The 6,916-nt window shown below is 38.1% G+C and overlaps 1 long non-coding RNA gene across 1 annotated transcript; it reads right to left on the reverse strand.

Moving 5' to 3' along the window:
* Positions 1 to 2,111: 2,111 nt before the first annotated feature.
* Positions 2,112 to 5,404, reverse strand: LOC130461235 (uncharacterized). The gene is made up of 4 exons (XR_008921647.1): positions 5,257 to 5,404; positions 4,038 to 4,347; positions 3,263 to 3,380; positions 2,112 to 2,357 (listed from the first exon to the last, which is right to left on the reverse strand). It is a non-coding gene; the product is annotated as an uncharacterized lncRNA (long non-coding RNA).
* Positions 5,405 to 6,916: the final 1,512 nt, after the last annotated feature.

Genomic DNA, 6,916 nt, shown 5'->3' on the forward strand with positions numbered 1-6,916 from the left:
TAAACAACAACCAAAACAATCTTATTTTAATGCTTTAAGACTTGTGATCAACCAAGCAAGACACTTGTGATATTACTACCATGTTCCTCCTCACCAAAGTGAGACTCCACATCATGCATATTAACATGAGGGTTGTGCCCTTGCACGACAAATCCTAATTCAATTCATACATAATATTCCCAACTGAACCCTACATGTGCGGTGGCTTACGTGAGCTAACCCTTCACATGTGGTAAAATAAATAGTACGAAGAGGTACAAATAAATGGCTCAAAGTATGCTAGACATCCCGTACAATAGCATACAAATAAATAATCCATCCCTTGCATGTGAATTGAACCATACATGCATAAATATTGAACAACATGATTGACAATGAAATCCATACTCATAATAATTTCAACATGCTTGTTCAACAATTAATCCAACAAATCCAACATCACAAATCACATGCTCGTTCATCAAAATAAACATGATTCCACATAATGTAATTCACATCATCAACAATCATGTAATGTCATTGACAAAAAGGTGTGGTCGCCCTAGACTTGTACGTACCTTGAATACCTAAGCGTAGGGGCCACTTTGCAATAACGAGCACTCAACTAGAAATCACCTCCTATCATCAAAATAATGAAACTTAAATTATTTCCATGTTCATTAAATTTCCAGCAACTTTATAAAAATTAAAACTTCCTTTAGACTTTAGAATTCAATCGTTTTTCAATAATAAAGTCGTCTCAAATTGCAAAATCAATCCCTAGTACAAAAACATACTTTTTCCGCCTTTAAAATCAATAAAAATCAACACTTTAAACCTTTATTCAAGTCTGAAAATATAATTGATTATCATAATTAAAATCATCACCTAATTATGCTAATCAATTGACTAATTAGGTCTAGGTTAAAACCCTAACTTGAAAATCCCAATAACACTAGTTTAATATCATAAAAATCAATGCTTTATTAAATAAACAAATCAAAAAATTCATCCTTTAATAATTAAAACAACCCTAATGAATCACAACACACAAATCCTCAAACCACGGTATTCATAACCGGTTCCCAGCATTTTAATTACTCAAAACAATATTAATATAATAATTTAAAATACGGAATTTAAATAGAATAGGTAAGGAAGAAGAGAATTATACCAATCCGGCCTATAGCACGGAACAACCACGAATTAATTGTGATTGGGCGAAAAGAGATTGGAAACGAACACGAACAACAACACACACACGCGCAATCGTGTGTGTGCGCGCAGCAGCGAGGGACGAGGCACGGGGCGCGCGCTGCGACGAGGGGACGAGGGCAGCAGGGGCGCGCGCTGTGCGCGAGGAGAGAGCGAGAGAAGGCGGGAGTGTGGCTGGGCGCTGTGCACGCGGGCACGAGCGAGAGAGCGAGGGAGGTGTGGGCGCTGCGTGAGAGGGCAAGAGCGAGAGAGTGAGGGAGGTGTGGGCGCTGCGCGCGAGAGCACGAGCGAGAGAGTGAGGGAGGTGCAGCGCTTGGCGAGGGCAGCGAGCACGGGCGAGCACGAAGGCTCGAGGCCGAGGCCATGCGGGTGCCGAGCAAAAAGAGGAGAGGAGTGAGGTGCAAGAAATCAAAAAGGGGCTTTATGAAATTTTAGGGGTTCAATTAATGATGGGGGAGTCCTATTTATAGGCTCCCTAATCCCTTGATGGGCTAGGCTTAGGAGATTTGAGTTGGGCTTAGGAAACAAATGATTGGGCTAGCTTAGGATTTAATTTAAACTCTTTTGATTGGGCTCGTTTAATAAAACGAATTGGACTTTTTATTTAAAACCCGAAGCACATAAAAATCATTTGCAACTCATTTAATTTCCCGACTCAAGAATTAAATTCGTTTCGTAATTAATTAAAATAATAAATATTCTAATTAATTGAAATACATTAAATACATTTAAATATTATTTAAATGCTAATAAATCGTAAAATGCTTTATAAATATAATAAAATATATTTATAAATATTATAAAAATACGAGGTATTAAAAAAACACTCAAAGTAAGTTATTGTAATGATAAATCCCAAGTAAGATGTTGGTAAATTATTCCGATATAATTCTATATTTGTCAAGAAAATACCTGGCGCAGAAATCCTTCAAGAGTTCCTAATTTTCCCATGGCCATTGCCATCTGGCCCATATAGTTAGCTACATTGCCGGATGAGCCAGAAGGGCATGGTGTACCACTGGCTAATGTATCAGCTAGAGACTGTTGCAGTGCTTCCATTCCTTGCGATAAGGGTTCTTCTGCCTGCTGAGAGGACTGCTGCAAGTTGTAGATACCCACTAACACTGGTGCTCTGTCAAGGGCTCCAACTGATTCACCAGAAGCTGCATATGTATGGCAATCAATATGGATAGAAAATTATTTACTTATTTGGACTATGTTCATTGACAGACAATGATACCTTACCTCCCTCCCATTGACCGGCAAAATATTATTTGGCTAAAAAATAAAACGAAACAAAACTAGCATGATAACCCAAACTCCAATATAAGATCTTAGAAAGTTAGAAGATACCATCTGACACGGAAACTGACCAGAAGGCTAAAGCCAAATTAGTTTCAACACAACTTTAATATGACCCAAAACAAAGAAACTTCCAACTTGAAACATTGTCCTAAATTTACAGGTCCATGCCAAGACAATGCCTTGATAAAAAAAAATTGTATGATGCTGTAACTTATGGTTTATGGTGTAACTTGCCCAACAGATCTTTGCCGCGGCCATCATTGAGGTAATTCGTTTTGAAAGCCCTCGGCCAAGCCTATGGAAAAGGTAGGCTTCAGTTACGGCGCTTGACCTAATTATCGCAGGGAAGTGTTGGAGGTGTCTTCGAAAGGCCACTAGATGCCATATAGAGTCCTTGTGGAGTTGTGGGTGGATGAAAGGAAGGCGCATTTAAATTTCTCAGTGCGTTGAAGTCAAAATTAGAAATTTTAAGTGTGCTTGCTTTAAGGGTTTGGAAGATATCCACATTAAAATGGAAGGAAAAGAATCTCTTTACTCTATACTTTTTCCTTTGTTTTGTTTTTGGGGAGAAGAGAAATGATGGAAGCTACAGCCACAGCGGCGCCTCATGAGCTTGTTGTCGGTTGTTGCTTGGGATTGGGATTGGAGAATTGGATTGCGTGAAATGCGTATAGAGGACTAGGGGAGGATAAAGAAAAGTTTCAACTCAACTTTAAAAATGCAACAGATAAAAAACGGAAAGAATGCACCTAAGTGACCTCACCTTCAAGAGTTCTAATGGGAAAAAGCCGCCAATCCACATGAAGCAACGCTCTGCAGGAGTCTTCCACATTCCAGACAAGATGTGAAAGACATCAGCCTTTGCAGCAACACCTTTAAGCCTGAAAATGTCATTGAAGTGTGTAGCTACATTGTCAACAACTGTATGAAGTTAAGTATCACTAGCATGTGAATTCACTGAGTCCTCAGTTCATTAAACTTAGCATATTTTGACATATTCCAAACTAAAATAAAACAATTGCCAACTTAACAAAAATAACACCTAAAGTGCTTCAAACCAAAAAAAAATCGAGCATACAAGCTAAACAAAAAAACACAAACACCAGAAAGTCAACTGTGGTCAACTCTTACCATAAATGACCCCCGGGTTGCACGAAGAAACAAAACATAAGCATATTATAACAAAACACAGGATCATAATAGAAGAAGTAGAACAAAAGCAGATCAGAAACAGAAGATCAAGTCAAAATTATGGAGATCAAGTCAAACAGAAGAAGCATATCAGAATCACAGCAGGTATAGCAGAATAGCAGTAGGAAGAATAGCAGAATAGCATCGCAGCAGGGAAAGCAGCAAACACAAACGAGCTTAGCCGAGGCCATAATGAATACATATTGATTATTACAATATATACACCAACATAGAACTTCATTATTGAATAGACTTTAGCTACTTCATTAACTGATAAAAGAATAACCAGCATACACGCCGCCTTCAATGTGTGAATGAAATAAAAGAGAGAAAGTAGAAGAACTCACCGGGTGAAGTAGTATGTTTGAATACTTCATCTAACACAACAACAACAACAAAGAAGAGCAGGTCATCCAGCTTAGGAAAGTGCAACCAGCAACAAACTTCTCGCAACAGCAGCTGCTACCAGAGAAGAAGACATCAGCTTCACTCAAGTCAGATTCCTTAGTCATCATTGAGATTTACCCCGTAGCACTTAGATAGACGCTTTGAGGTGCCATCACCTAAAGTAGAATCTATCATCTCGTACTTCTGATAATGCCCTTTAAGAGCCTCAACGTGCTGCTTTGAAAGCTTCTCTTCCTCCTCCAACTGCTTCTGTAACAGCAAAGGAAATACCACCAATATAAGAGCAATTTAGCATAACAAACCAAATGATAATCTGATGAAAAATGAACTTTTAAAGCAAATACAAGCGCAACCCAGTATGGATCCAATAATTGATTACGTAGCAGATTCTAGGAACAAATGTATACCGCAACAAATCAAAAGGTCTAGAATCTAGATCATTAGAAAGGCTATTTATGAAGGATTTGTAGCAAATATATTCTCTTCTCTTTTGAAAGAAAAGGCGGAGTGTAAAAGAACTCCAACATTTATCCTGTTAAACTTCACTCAGCTATTTGTTACTTCCAATTCCCTCAGAGAGATCATTAAATCTCAAAGCAAAATAGTTTAAAATAGTTTTGCAATAGTTTTGCAAATAATATATCATTTTTCTGTAAAACTTACAAAGAAATCAATCAAAAACGTGTACTTGAGTACAGATTAAGCTTAAATGAAGCTCAATTTCTGAAAATCTGCCAAACTACCTAATACAAGGAAAACAACTAAAATGGAATCACTCTAACAAGCCAATTTTGTTGACAAACCATGATAATCCCAAATAAACAATGCAATCTCATACTTTTATAAGAACGAGGTTAATACAGTATAACTTTTTGGAATTTAATAGACAAATTGTCGAATTCACACATCAACGAACAACAAAACAGAACAAAAGCCCAAAAATAAACTTCTACAATTTTGTAAATCTGGCAATTGAGAAAGAAAATTGCAACAAACAAGTAGTTCATCAACCCTAGATTTGCATAAAAATGGATAATTAACGAAAAATGAAAGGTCCTCCAATGTCCATGAAATTGGAGTAAAGAAATTGATTGGGGCGGAGGATTGAAGAGAAAAATCGCCAAAAATAACCAGAAATAAAAAATTCGATGAACAAACCTGAAGTAGTCTGATCTGGAAGAGGGTAGAGATCAACGGTGGTGGGGGAGATCGATCTCCGGCGGTGAAGAAGCGACGGCGACGACAGAGGAGAGATAAAACGAAGCTGAAGAGGAAGAGGAAGAGGGAGAAGAATCGGGGAGAGAGAAAACGAAGGCTTCTCTGATTATTTTAGAAATATTTTTCTTTTCTTTTTTGCAATATTTTAGAAATCTTATGTGCCGCTTTTGTAAAATGAGCCCGCACTTGAGTTTAAAGCCCGCATTTGAGTTTAAGTGCTACCAATTTTTTAAAATAGCCCGCACTTGTGAAAATGTACTTTTTCTTTTATTTTTCATACTCTCAAGTGCTGCCAATTTACTAAATGAGCCGCACTTGAAGGGAAGCACATGACGATTTTTCCTCTAGTGTTATACAACTTATCACCTCCCGAGTGAACAGAATATGGTGTATTGTGACCTTCTCTCATAAACTTTTCCTTTAGTTCACTACACTTTTGAGGCACGCACCATCTTCCTTTGTACCTCAAACTTCCATCATCGAGGATCTTAAAATCCATCTCCTTTCCTTGCAAAATCTTTTCCTTGATTCACTCTAGCTTAACATCTCCAGCCCGATTCTTCCCGATTTCATCAAATACAGACGGTTGGATAGTTAAGGCAATCATCATTCCTTCAAGGCATTCTCCATTTACTATCTCTAGATTCAATCGTTGAATTTCCTTGCACAGCTCATTAGCAACTACTAACGCATTCACACTATGACTTGATTTCTTACTCAAGGCATCTGCAACTACATTGGATTTTCCTTCATGGTATTGAATATCCAGATCATAATCCTTGATCAATTCCAACCACCTTCTTTGGCGGATATTCAAATCCTTCTGTGTGAAAATGTATTTCAAACTCTTATGATCCGTGAATATCCTACATTTCACACCATATAGATAGTGTCACTATATCTTTAATGCAAACACTATGGCGGTTAGCTCTAAGTCATGGGTAGGGTAATTTGATTCATATGGTTTAAACTGCCTTGATGCATATGCAATCACCTTCCCGTTCTGCATCAATACACACCCTAAGCCATTCTTAGAGGCATCACTGTACACATCATAGGTGCCACTCTCATCTGGTAAGGTTAACACCGGCGCGGTTGTCAATCGCGTCTTCAAAGCTTGGAATGCCTCTTCACACTGATCATTCTATTCAAACTTTGCTTCCTTCTTCATCAAGGTTGTCATTGGTTTGGCGATTCTAGGAAAGTCTTGCACAAAGCGTATATAATAACACGCTAAACCAAGAAAACTCCAAATCGGTGACACTCTTAGGTGTAGGCCACTCACTAACAGCTTTTATCTTTGCAGGATCCATTGCAACTCCTTCCTTAGACACAAAATGTCCTAAGAATGAAACTTTCTCCAGCCAGAATTCACACTTCGAGAATTTGGCGTACAACTGGTTGTCTCTCAGGGACTCAACACTGATCTTAAGTGTTTAGCATGGTCCTCCTCACTTTTGGAGTATACCATAATATCATCTATGAAAACCACTACAAACTTGTCCAAGAATGCATGGAATACTCGGTTCATTAAGTCCGTAAAAATTGCAGGTGGAATGGTTAATCCAAAAGGCATAACTGTGAACTCATAATGACCGTA

The sequence above is a fragment of the Spinacia oleracea genome, chromosome 5 (assembly GCF_020520425.1).
Source record: "Spinacia oleracea cultivar Varoflay chromosome 5, BTI_SOV_V1, whole genome shotgun sequence".
NCBI classification, from domain to species: domain Eukaryota; kingdom Viridiplantae; phylum Streptophyta; class Magnoliopsida; order Caryophyllales; family Amaranthaceae; genus Spinacia; species Spinacia oleracea.